The following is a 13,724-nucleotide window of genomic DNA, read 5'->3' as shown; positions in this document are numbered from 1 at the left end:
ATGGAAACGTGGAGCAGAACGAGTCGTGTATTTTGGGAGTCTGCAACTTTGGTTAGCTACTAATTCAATTCATGACCTTGGAAAAACACACATCAATGCTTTGAACCCTATTCTCCTCATCATCTTTTTCAACACAGAGCGCTAAAAGGATTAACTTATGAATCACGTTGAATGTCCTTGGTTTAGCTCTTAAAAGAGTTACCACAAATAAATATCCCTATAAATAGCAAACTTATGAAAATCTTCTTCTTGGTATTTTGGTAGTTGTTTTAGAACTATAAAAGCTTTTCATAATGCTCAAAGTATTACCAGCACTGTCTGGGAGTAGACTTTCTCCCTGTGGACATTGTATTATTGAATAATATTGATGAGAATAGGAATCATGCAAAGGATTCATAGATCACCAGTATTTTGCCTTTTTTGTCTTTTCATTTCTAGACTGAAAGTATCCAATTTTTTTTTCTTCAAAGTTTTTACCCTCTGTACCAGGCCTGTTGTTTTGCTTGCCTGGCGTCCGTTCACACTTTTTCTAGCACTGAGTTTAATTTGGAGACAAACCTCCCCCAACTTGGTTCGTATGGTTTAGCTGGGACTGACCCAAGAGGTTGAGGTCCACGGCACAGATCTGACCAATCAGAGCACCACACACCCTGTCTACAACAATTGTAGGAACAGACACATGATACAAAGGACCATGCGTCTCTCTTACAACCCTTTCTAAAATGAAGAAACAGGTGATCTCTTTCCACTGAAATTGCTAAACTGGGAGAATGTAAGCCCATTATTCCTAGTAGCTATCTTGCCACCAGGAGGGGAAAATATGTCTATGCCTGTTTCCAATCCAGATAAAAGCACAGGTGACAGATAAAGGAAGTAATTTCCTAATGCTTATTTGAGTGCCTGGATTGGGTATGCCTGCATAGAAATAACCTGAAGTTTGCTAATGGGGGTCAATATATTCCCTGGTTTTTGTTGTTGCTGTTGTTGTTTGGCTTAAGTTGGTTGGGAGAGCTCCAACAAAATCACTTGGTACATGTGGTGGAGACAGCTGGTTGCTTACTCAACATCCATTTTCTCCTTTATCCTTAGTAACATAATCTCAATTTTATTTAAGGTGCCAAATGTCCCATCTTTATAAAAAGTACTTTCTAACCTCCTTTGTAGACAGGTATGACTATGTAACTAAGTACTTTCAAAGGTGAAGTTATAGGCTGGGATTTATTAGAAGGCTCTTATTAACAGAAAGCTTGGATGAGTTCTTTTGCTCCTTGCCCTTCTACTTATTCCTGCCTAAAATGGACATATGATGGTTGCAATTCCTGTTGCCATCTTGTGACTTTGAGGATGGAAGCTATGTGTCAAGAAAAGTACTGTTGAGGGGCGCCTGGGTGGTGCAGTCCTTAAGCGTCTGCCTTCAGCTCAGGGCGTGATCCCGGCATTATGGGACCAGGCTCCTCTGCTGGGAGCCTGCTTCTTCCTCTCCCACTCCCCCTGTTTGTGTTCCCTCTCTCGCTGGCTGTCTCTATCTCCGTTAAATAAATAAATAAAATCTTAAAAAAGAAGAAAGAAAGAAAGAAAGAAAGAAAGAAAGAAAGAAAGAAAGAAAGAAAGAAAGAAAAGTACTGTTGAAATATAGAAAGGCCTGGATTCCTGTTGTCTTTGTGGAACTCCATGCCAGTGCGGAGAGCCCACATTTGAACTTCTTTTATGTAAAACAATAAACTCTTAGGTGTTTAAGCCATAGCAGTCAGGTTTCTATTGCTAGTAGCTGACAAGATTCCTATGTAATATGATACACTTGCAGTCAAATACCAGTGGTACTTCATGAAATGCTTGGATTTATTTTCTGTGAATGGAAATTAAGGAGGAACAGAACAAGAATATTTTTGCTTCAAGCTATCATTAATTTATCCCATTTATGAATTTTAGGTGACAAGCAATAATTCTGGTTGCTACTACCTCAATCCTTTTTTCAACCATCTCTACACAATAAAGAAAATTCTAGATGGGTCAAATGTGGCAGTTCAGAGTCACACGAGCTTGTAGATGTTCCTAATTTTTTGCCTTCTCTATTCTCAGGCTCATTATTCCATTTGAAGTCATCGTCAGTTTGTTACCTGGATTTCTTGCATTCAACCTTTGTTACTAAACCCAGTTCTATGCACTGGCATTAGAGTAATCATTCAAATATATATCATGATTTTAAAAATTCCTTAGAAAACAACTAAATGAACTGGAGAATGACCAAAATTAGGCAGAAGCTGGAGGAAGGTCAACACATGAAGGAAGCAGCAACAGGTGAAGATATTTATATGTGATTTCTCTCCTGAGGACAGGTTCCAGCGAAGGAACTAAAATTTGGAGAAAAACCCATGACCACTCTGGCTTCAAGAAATAAGGAACAAAGCACAGAATTTGGGGTGACCACTATAGCCAAAAAGAAAAAGAGAAAATATACAAGAGAGGTTCAGAGAGGAGAGTTCCAAACACTGCTCAAATTTTAGTTAAAGCCTGAATTCTAACTTGCTCAGGGCAGATTTAAAGCAACCCAGAAAGCCAAAAGATCTGAAGAGAGATTCCAGCTGCTGCCTTCCATAGGTAAGACTGTGATTCCAGTGATGTTAACTGCCTCTAAACAACAACAACAACACAAAACAAAATACCACTCTGAGCCAACTAGGAATAGAAAGAGAACTTCTTCAATTTGATAAAGAACATCTACAAAAGCCCTACAGCTAATGTCATACTTAATAGCAAGAAAGTTGAAGTTTTCCTGCTAAGATCAGGTACTGGGCAAAGATGTCCCCTCCACCACTGCTTTCCAATATCATACTGTTAAGTCCTAGCTAATGCAGTAAGACAAGAAAAGGAAATAAAAGTTATACAGACTGGGAAGGAAGAAACAAAACTGTCTTTGTTCATTGATGACATGATTGTCTATGTAGAAAACCCCCCATAATTGACAAAAAACTCCTGGAACTAATAAGCAACTATAAAAAGGTTGCAGGATACAAAGTTGATACAAAAATCAATTGCTTTCCTACATACCAGCAATGAACAAGTGGAAGTTGAAATTAAAAACACATTTACCACATTAAATTAGCAGCCCCCCCAATGAAATACTATAAATCTAATGAAATATGTACAAGAGCCATATGAGGAAAACTCCAAACTCCGAGGAAAGATATAAAGACAAACTAAATGGAGAGATATTCAATGTTCATAGATAGGAAGACTCAATGTCATCAAGATGTCAGTTCCTTCCAATTTGATCTATAGATATAGTATAATCCCAAACAAGATTCAAACAAGTTATTTTATGGATTCTAAAGTTTAGCCCCAGAATAACCAACTCAACATTGAAGGAAAAGAACAAAGTTGAAGAACTGACACTACCTGACTTCAAGATTTACTATAAAGCTACCATAATCAAGACAGTTTGGTACTGGTCAAAGAATAGACAAATAGACCAATAGAACAGAACAGATAGCCTTGAAATACAAATACAGTCAACTGATCTTTCTTTTTTTTAAATTGTGACTGACATATAACATAACAGTTTTAGGTGTATGACACAATGATTCAATATTTGTATATAATGTGAAATGATCACCACGGTAAGTCTACTCAAAACTGTCACCATACATGGTTATAAAACTTGTTTTTCTTTTGATGAGAATTTTAGGCTTGTTTTTTCTATTTCTGTGAAAAAATGCCATTGGAATTTTGATAAGGATTGCACTATAGATAGCTTAGGGTAGAATGGACATTTTAACAATATTGACTTTTCCAATTCATAAAACTGGGATATCATCCCATTTATTTGTGTCTTGTTCAATTGTTTTCATCAATGTCTTATAGTTTTCAATGTATAGATCTTTACCTTCCTTGGTTAAATTTATTCCTAAGTATTTTATTATTTTTGGTGCTATTGTAACTGGGACTGTTTTATTTTTTTTCAGATAGTTTGTTGTTAGTGTATAGAAATGCAATGAATTTTTGTATGTTGATTTTGTATCCTGCAACTTTACTGAGTTCGTTTATCAGTTGCCATAGGTTTTCGCTGAAGTCATTAAAATGTTATATTATATTGGTCATCTTGGGATATTTTGTTACCCATTTGGAAAAATGATGTTGGGTTCATAATTCACATTGTACTTCAGAATAAAGTTCAAATCTAAAAATCAATGAATAAACCATAAAGATACTAGAAGAAAACATGGGAGAATTCTTTATAACCTGGGAGTGGGGATGGATTTTCTAACTGTGACTCAAAATCTAAAAGGCTGTAAACAAGATTGATAAATTTGACTATGTAGATATGAAAATTTCTGCATGCTAAATACATACCATAGGTCAAAAGACAACAAAGTGGCAACACATAGCACAAAGGGCTAATCACCCTAATAAGGAGAGACTGAAATTTAATAAGGACCAACAACCTAACAGAAATATAAGCAAATGATTATGAACAGTAAGTTCATGAAAAAGAAATACAAATGGCTCTGATACTGATATTCAACTAACTCACTCATAGTAAGAGAAATGTACATTATACCTAGATACATGTCACCTATCAGACTGGTAAAATTCAGAAGTTTGATAACATTCAGTTGGGAATATTGTGATGAAATAGTTACACTGTTCCTGAGGAAATATAAATTGGTAAAACCTTCATACATGGTAATTTGGCAATATCCGTTAATATAAACTCATATGTCTTTTTACTGAGCATTCCCACTTTGGGGACTTTATCCTTCAGATATACTCTTTACATATACAACATGGCACATGTATATAAGGTTATTATTAAAGAATTATTTGCAAGAGAAAATGATCAGAAACAACTCAAAAGTTCATCAAATCGGAACATGTAAATAAATTATTATATATTCTTAAAATGCACTTGCTATCCACATATAAATGTTTAAAAAATGAGTAAGTTCTCTACAATAGACTTATGGAAAGATTTCCAAGATATATTAGTGACAAAACTAAGATTTTAGTATACTAAATACTAAGTATTTAGTATGATATGTTACTTATTGCATAGGAAAAAGTGGATTAGAATGAGACTTTATATTCATATGACTGTGTATTCATAAATAAATTCTGGAAGGATACTTAAGAAAATAATAATGAATTGTGTTTATGTATGTGGAGGGGCTGAGAACTGAGTGAATAGGAATATGTTTATGTTTTACTACATATACAAGAATTGAACTTAAAATGTGTCATATTTTACCTATCATGTTTAAAGTTTACAATCGAAAAGTTTTCATTATAGTTTGCTCCACCTTACCAGAACCAGAAATCTTGGGAAAAAAAATTTTGGAAGCACAGGCTATCGGAAAAAATAAATGAAAGAATGAAATTTTAATTGCCTGCCATTTGTAGATAAAATAAGTGATATTGATATCTTCCCTGTGAATATATTTTTAACTGAAGGATTTTTTACTAATACATTTTATTATTTAAGTAACTACATATTTTTCAGAATCCAGCACCTTTTAAAAGAGAAAATAATTTTCGGTAGTAAGTTAAAAAACAAAGCAAAAAATGTTTGAGCTCCCTCTGCCGGCTCTGTAGTAGCATATCAGAGTGTATTTTGGTTTTATTTAGAAACAAACTGGCATATGGTTGGTTAATCCCATTAATTCATTTGCCAATATTAAAGAGAGTAGTTTTAAACTGTGTGTTTTCCATAATCTTATACATGTTAAGTTCTGCTAATATACCACTAATATTAGTAAGATGAACATTCAATATAAATGTTAAAGTTTTATTCAGTATTTGCCTGTTCCATTTAATACATCCCTAAATATGGTACCACATAAGTGGGCTGTATAGAAAAAAATTTCTACATGCACAATATGTAAAGGCGTATTTTAGCTTTTTAATTTACTATGGCTTTCAAATTGCAGTAATCATAAATGTTTCTGTTGTGTTAGTATATTCATATTTATTTGATTAAAAATATCATATGCATATTTTGAAGCTAGGAGGAATGTAAAATATTTGCATATTTAAGCAATAATTTACATGACAATTCTGAGTATCTATAGTTTTTATCATGACAGCACAATCTGTGATGTGCTTTGCAAAATTGTGATGTGCTTTGCAAAATTACAAATTACCTCTTCTTTTTATTATTTCTATTTTTATCTTTCAGATCATTGATTAGTGTCTCAGTGGTGACCATTTGATCCTTCTCTTTATTCATTATATTCCTTAATTTTTGTGTGAACTTAAATCTCTCTAAGGATTCCTTTAAAAAAAAACAATTCAGCTTTTCATCCCTCTTTTTTTATCAGTTCCATTTTCCTCTTGTTTATTCTGACTGCTATTACTCTCTCAAACTACTGGTACTTCTTGTCTCATGTGCTCAATTCTGGTTGTTGAAATATTGGGAATTCCCCATGTGGTGGCAGGTAAAGGTGTTTCCAGTCAATGGTGTGCTGGAACCCCCTTTTAGCAGCCTGTAAGAGCTTATTTACAAGAATTTTGCAAGCTAGTTTTTTGGACAACTTTTATTAAAAACTATCTAAACTTAAAATTACATCAATTATATTTTAAAAGGCAACAGATACTAAAAACTTATCACTTTCTAATTATTCTACTCTACTTAATTTTATTATTATTTGTGCCCCTCAGGTTATTTATTGTATCTGTATGGTGGAAATGATGTACAAAGATGTGTTACTGTGAATCTCTTTCCAACTCTGCATTTGGTGATATCATGTTGATAACCTGAAATAGACTAGTTTGGGAGCACTTACACCACGGAAGCTGGCAATTGCTACAGAGCTGGACTTGGTTTATTGTTTTGTTGATTATCTAGATGTAAAAAAGTGATGCAGAAAATGTTACAGATACAAGCATTTGGTAAAAATCAGCTAAAACATTTTGTCAGAACCAATTTGTTGTAGGGAATTTATAATAAAGAGTATTGTATATTTTATTATTTGTTAAGTTGTGTGCTACATATCCTTTGTATCAGTAAAACTTATGTACATACATATGTATCCATACATTTTATTTTCTAGAAACCCAGTTGCTAAACATTAACCAGCATACCACCAGTCTCTATCCCCAGAGGTAGTATAGACAGGCAAGCAGTCAATTCTCTGCTGATGCTCCTGGAGGAATCACTGTGGTACTACTCACACAGCCTCAATGGTTGTGCTGTGGTTTTAACATATGCCCACAAATTCTCTGATGCACCTCCTTTCTAAAGATGAGGCCTAATCCCCCCTCCCCATGTGGGCTGTACATTAATAGAGAGTGATAGAAGTGATGGTATTAGATTTCCCAGTGACTCATGCAAACGGGGGTGGGCGTGGGGGTGGGGGGTGGGGTCTGATACCCAAAGGGGGCAAGGATGGATGAAGTTCCAATTTCCCTCCTCTTGGCCCCAGCACTTCCCTTTATCTCCTGACTACTTGTTCTCCAGACATCAGACTACCTGCTCTGTTTGGGATGTTCTGCACTTCCACAAGCTAAAAGGTCTCAGACTCCTTAAGGCCATTGGCAGAACAGGCTCAGAAATCAGGCAAATTGGCTTGATATGCTGGCTCTCCCACCTCCCACTGTGCAATGTGCCCAAATCCCTTGAGTTCTTCTTCTCAGCCTCAGTCTCCTCATCTCTACACTGGGAACATGAATCATATCTGCATAATGGGATTCATGTGATGAGTTAAATGCATGTCAGCTCCCAGAACTCCATAAACAAAATATGTTATTCAGGACTCTGGATTGATGGAAAATGATGACATATTTTTTTCTTTAATTTACAAGGACATAGACAACCAAATGCACCTTACGATCGACAGAGCAATTGCCTTAAGAATATCTCTAAGCAGCATTTTTTCCCTAAAGGTCTCTTTGCTTAACACATTCCTGGAACTTTTCTTTTGAAGTTGCCTCCAGCATGAGTATCTTTAGTGGTGACAAATCTCTTTCCTTTGGGTATGCATTAGGACCAGAATGGCCAATGAGAGACAAGTGCAGTATTAAGAGGGGCATCCTTTTGGTTAAATGTGAGGGGCAATTGTGAAGTTCTAATCTGGTCCCAATACACGTGTCCAGCTCTATCAGCTGCCACAACTCCCCATCCAAGGCACTCAGAATTGCTCAAACCTCACCATTTCCTGAACAAGCAGAGTCTCTCCCTGCTCCCAGGACTCTGCAAGGACTACACCCCCTCTGATCCATCCAGAAATATCCTACTTAACTCACATTCAACCCCTTTGTAAAGCTTCTTCTCTGCCAACGGGGCACATCAGCACAGTGGTTAGGTAAAAAGATATGAGAGCCCAAGAACAGGGCTCAAGGGAAGCAGCAGACGAGGTGGTGGACCACGGAGCCAAGTGGTGTAGGTCTGAATCCTGCCTCTACAATGTGGTCACAAACTCTGTGATCTTAGATGAGTTACTTTACTTCCCCATGAATCAGCTTGATGAAGAGTGGTAGCTACATCAAAGGTCTGTTTTGGAGATTAGATAAAGCACCTAGAATAGTACCCAGCAAATATTTGCCAAGATCTATCATTTCTGAGCTAGGTGACCCTGAGCGGGTTATTTAACCATTTTGCATCTCAATTTCTTGACTTTAAAATGAGGATAAGAAAATATCGATTTCATACGATTTTTGAGGATTAAATAAAATAGTGTATGTAATTTGCCTAGTACATTATCGTACACAGAGCCTTGCATATGGCAGGATTTCAAAAACAATGGTAGTTAAAAAAAGTTGGTTGTTTCTTCTGAACTCATAATGCTTTATTTATATCTTATTATATCAAATTATATTATAATAGCCTAGACTGGGAACTCCTTGAGAGGACAGGAGCTTCGTCATTATTCTTTGGATAAAGGGAAAACCGGCTAGCAACTAGGTTCAGCTGGCAACTAGGATGTGAAAAGGGAACTGAAAGTTGAAATAGAAACCACAACTTGCAAAACCACATTATCACTCACAAAATAGAAAAACTGTACAAAACCATGACACGCAAGACAAATTGTCTTCAGACTCTGAACACCAATTCATCAGACCCATGGTATTCTGAATAAGACCACACAGACAGACCAACCGAACATTAACTCCACAAAAAGTCATGTGTCCTAAAGATAAAACCACTGATCCTTCCAGCAACTTCCTAGTTTACAAATTCCGAGTAATCTCTACCAAGGCCATCCTATGTCTAATTCCGGTTCTACAAACTCTATATAGGTATTCTTCTGTAACTGCCACCTGTTGAAATGTTGAACTCTCCACAGTGTACATTCTCCCTTGTAGCAGCCAGCTAATAAACCTAAATTTGAAAAAAGAAAAGAAAAAAGCAAAGCAAAGCAAAGAACTATCTATTACATGTTAGGTATGGGAATAAAACAATGAATGGAAAAAAGCTTGATCTTTTAATATGGTAGACAACTATTAACAATACAGGGTGATATAATTATAATAGGGATGCACACTGTGAACACTCAGTCCAGTCAGAGAAGACTTCCTAGAGGAAGTGATTTTTAAGATAAATCCTGAAGTGTGATCGAGAGTTAAGTACAGAATAGGGTTGGGCATGGTAAATGTTCTAAACAGCAGGGGCTCCTAGTGCAAAGAAGAGAATAAAGGGCAGTATGTTTTGGAATGGAATAAAGGACAGCTAGGAATAGATTGAGGATTTTATAGGCCTAAGGCAACAAAAATATTATAATGTTTTTCCATTTGAAAGTCAAATTCAAAATAATGCTAATGACAAAATAAATGTAGGAAATTCCTTCTGTCTGGTTTTTCTTATCATGTTCAGTTGGATACTTTAAAAGAAATTTCCAAATTCTCTAAAAGATATATTCATGTTCCTGTCTTGATGTTTGTTTGTTTTTTTTTTTTTTTTAGAGATTTTATTTGTCAGAGAGAGAGAGCATGCACAAGCAGGGGGAGTGGCAGGCAGAGGGAGAAGCAGGCTCCCTGCTCAGCAAGGACCCCCCCTCCCCCGACAACACAGGATTACCTGAGCTGAAGGCAGACACTTAACCAACTGAGCCACCCAGGCATCCCCTATTCTGATGTTTTCTTCAGCATACACCAGTTCGCTTATTGCTCAATACAGTATTGTTTATTTGCGGAACTACACAAATACTTCGGTATGGCAGCACTACCGAGTGTGAAAGGTGAAGAAGTGAGACAAAGTTGGAGAGCTAGACAGACACCAATTAATGAAAGATTTAGTAAAATGTGGTTAAAGATGTGGTCGTTGTTGTTTAGTGATCTGAGTTCAAGCTCTACCACGCTTGAGTACTCCCTTGAATGAACTTAGACTACTCAAGGCTTTAATTTCTTCGGCTATAAAATGAGAATGCTAAATTGTGAGGATTAACATAATATATATATAAAGCACTTAGCACAATGCTTAATACCATAAAACACACTAAATTTCAATTAGATATTATTATGAATAAATTTGTACTTCAGCCTAGTAAATGGGGAGTCAATAAAGGATTTTAAATTGTGACATGATTAGCATGGACTTTTATGGATTTCTTTGGCTGCAGTGTATAGCCTGGGCTGAATGCCAATGAGTAGGTTCTAGGTGTACTTATGAGGAAGACTCAATAAATATTAATGATTAATTGGATGGTGGTTGAAGAGATACATGCATATATATATATATACACACACATTACATATTCATACACACATACGCACACATTTACAAAGTCCCTTGTACAAACTGCCATAGATGATGACAGATATGTATAAATCTCAGTATCCAGAGGAAAAAAATTTGTAATATTATTAAAACCATCCCTCAGGGAAATGATGTGATGTTTATGCTGTCAAAATAATTTGAAATGGAGTGAGAGTATGGAATATCAATGAAATAAGATTGATCATGAGTCCATAATTGCTGAAACTGGATGATAAGGAAGTTTATACTCTTTTCTGCGTTTGTATATGTTTAAGTTTTTCCAAAATAAAAAACATCTAAAAAAATCTATTAAGTGGGCGCCTGGATGGCTTAGTCATTAAGCATCTGCCTTTGGCTCAGGTCATGATCCCAGGGAACTGGGACTGAGCCCCGCATTGGGCTCCCTGCTCAGTGGGGAGCCTGCTTTTCCCTCTGCTCCTGCTTGTGTTCCCTCTCTCGCTGTCTTTCTGTCAAATAAATAAATAAAATCTTGAAAAAAAAATCTATTTAGGCAGGGATCTTGCCTGTCTTGTTTACATCTATATTTTCAGGACCTAGAGAAGTTCATAGCACCCAGTAGGCTCTCAATATAATATTACTTGTTGAATGAAACAACACTGGCAAACAAGACTTATAACCTGGGTGAGAGTCTCCCAGCTTAGGCACAGAGTCAAGACTCCTGGCATTCCCTTCATCTTTCATGACACAAATAACATTCCATTAGCTATTGTAAAGATGAATGCCTCCAGACGATAAAAACAAAAACACAAAAACAAAACACACCCAAAGAGAAAGCAAAGCAGACTGACAAGCTTAGCTTTGGAATTCCATGAGAAGTAGGATTTACAAGCGTATATGCATATGATCCCTTGAGAGCCTCTGTGGGGACTCTGCCATATCATTTCATTTCATTGCTTTTTTCCCCAACAAATATTTATTGTGGAGCTATCTCTGTCCTTCAAGCCAAGAATCAGAAGAAAACTGGGTATACCATTTTGTCCCTTCCCCTCTCATTCTCTGGCTAATAAGAAGTGAGGCAGTAATGAACCATCTTTTGAAGAAAGTTCAGCTCTACATTTCGTTCTTGTTTCCTTAGCAGCCTTAGGACAAAATTATCTGTTACAAAAGTAATGATGTAGAACCTTAATTAGGGCTTTTGAAATTCAAGCCCAAGTTTATTGAAGACCAGTACCTGAGCAGAGAAAAATGACCAATGACACTGAAACAACAGACGTCAGCCACAATTAAATACCCACACGAGACACTCTAAAGTTTTAAAGCTGCAGTGTCCAATACCGTAGCCATTAGCAATGTGTAGCTATTGAGCACTTGTGATGTGGTGTGCTTCAACTGAGATGTGCTACAAGGGTAAAATACACACTGGATATCAAAGACTTAGTAACCAGAAAAAAGTAAAATATCTCAATAAATTTTATATTAATTACACACTGAAATGACAGTATTTTAGTCACTATGGGCAAAACAAAATATAGTAAAAGTAATTTCACCTTTAATCTTTAAAAAATATGGCCACTAGAAAATGTAAAATTACATATGTGGCTCCTATTATATTTTTATTGGACAGTGCTTTCCCAAAATGGAAGAACTTTTCCTCTCCTTATGTGGAATAAAATAAAGAGCTCAGTGTATTACTAGCACAACTCCTAGTCCTCTTACTCTGTACTGTTCTGCTAGGTTTTAGATCCCTTCCATTAAAGTGTTGCTATAGGGAGTCATTATAATCAATTATGGGTATAGATGGAGTGCCCACTAAAGAATTGGTGATTGTCCTTCAAATTCTTTTATTGCAACCAGAAGTACTCTGATCTTATTAGGGGGAAATCATAGTATGTCCTCTGATCCTAGTTTACACAGCAACTGCTGAAGGGTTTCCTCTTGAATCACCTAAGGACATACCTCACCACAGCAAAGCATTATTTCTCTTTCCAAGTTATTGGCTTCTAGTCTCAGATGAGAAAACTATATTCTTTATTAACATGATCTTGATTCTACTTCTAGGGAGATAAAAATCCTAGCATTTTTATGTTAAAGGGGATTTGCCTTTTTGTTTTTCTTTAAAAACTCCCAAATTTAATTAAGCTTTCTAAGAAGTGTGTATGTTCATGTTTTTAATTCATTCCACCACACCGAAAACCTCTCAATGGCTGCACATCGTATTTTATTTTATTTTTTAAAGATTTTATTTATTTGACAGAGAGCACACACGTGCAGAAGCAGGGGGAGTGGCAGAGGGAAAAGGAGAAGTGGTTTAGGGAGCCCAACACTGCTTAATCCCAGAATGCCAGGATCATGACCTGAGCCCAAGGCAGATACTTAACCAACTGAGCCACCCAGGTGCCCTTGCACATCATATTTTAAATAAAATCTTGTTCAAAAATCTTAACATGGCCCTGTTTATCTAATTGGCCTATAGCTATATTTCCTCCTGACTTGACATGCTCTCCCCTCTCTGACCTTTAAGATCCTGGCCCTTCCTTACCTCAGGAACATCCCACAAGCTATTATGTAGGCCAGAAATGTTCTTGTCTCTATTTGGCTTCACATGGCTAACTTGTACTCATTATTCCCTTTTCTTAACCATTTAAATATCATATCCTTAGAGAAGCCATGCTTCAGTATTTCTAAACTTTTAAAATGGTTCATATTTCCTTCTTTATAATATGTAATATATTTTATAAGTTTTTTCCTATATGATTACTTGTTAGAAGTCTGCCTTCTTTATGAGCCTATAAGCTCCTCAGGGCAGATATCATGTTTTTTTTGTCAGCCACGGTATTCTCAGAAAGTAGTGGGAGGTTTAAAACAGGAGACCTTCAGGACACATTTGTTGAACAATGCGTTGGAAAGGCCCAGTAGAATGACAGGGTTGAAAACAGGAGCTAAGGAAGTAACTGATGAAATAAGGTACTCAAGGAGGTCACAGGGAATTAAAACAGAGCATTAGTTGGAGGATAAAGTATATGTACACTAAAAAATAAAATGATAGGTACTAAATCAATGATGGCCAGAGAAAGTC

The 13,724-nt window shown here is 36.2% G+C and overlaps 1 long non-coding RNA gene across 1 annotated transcript in view; it reads right to left on the bottom strand.

Annotated features, from left to right (window-relative positions):
* The window catches only part of LOC103659185, a 36,821-nt gene that overhangs the window by 19,071 nt on the left and 4,026 nt on the right, over window positions 1-13,724 (bottom strand). The window lies entirely within an intron of this gene.

The sequence above is a fragment of the Ursus maritimus genome, unplaced genomic scaffold (genome assembly GCF_017311325.1).
Source record: "Ursus maritimus isolate PB19 unplaced genomic scaffold, ASM1731132v1 scaffold_10, whole genome shotgun sequence".
Lineage (NCBI taxonomy): Eukaryota > Metazoa > Chordata > Mammalia > Carnivora > Ursidae > Ursus > Ursus maritimus.
This window is presented reverse-complemented; position numbering and strand designations above follow the sequence as displayed.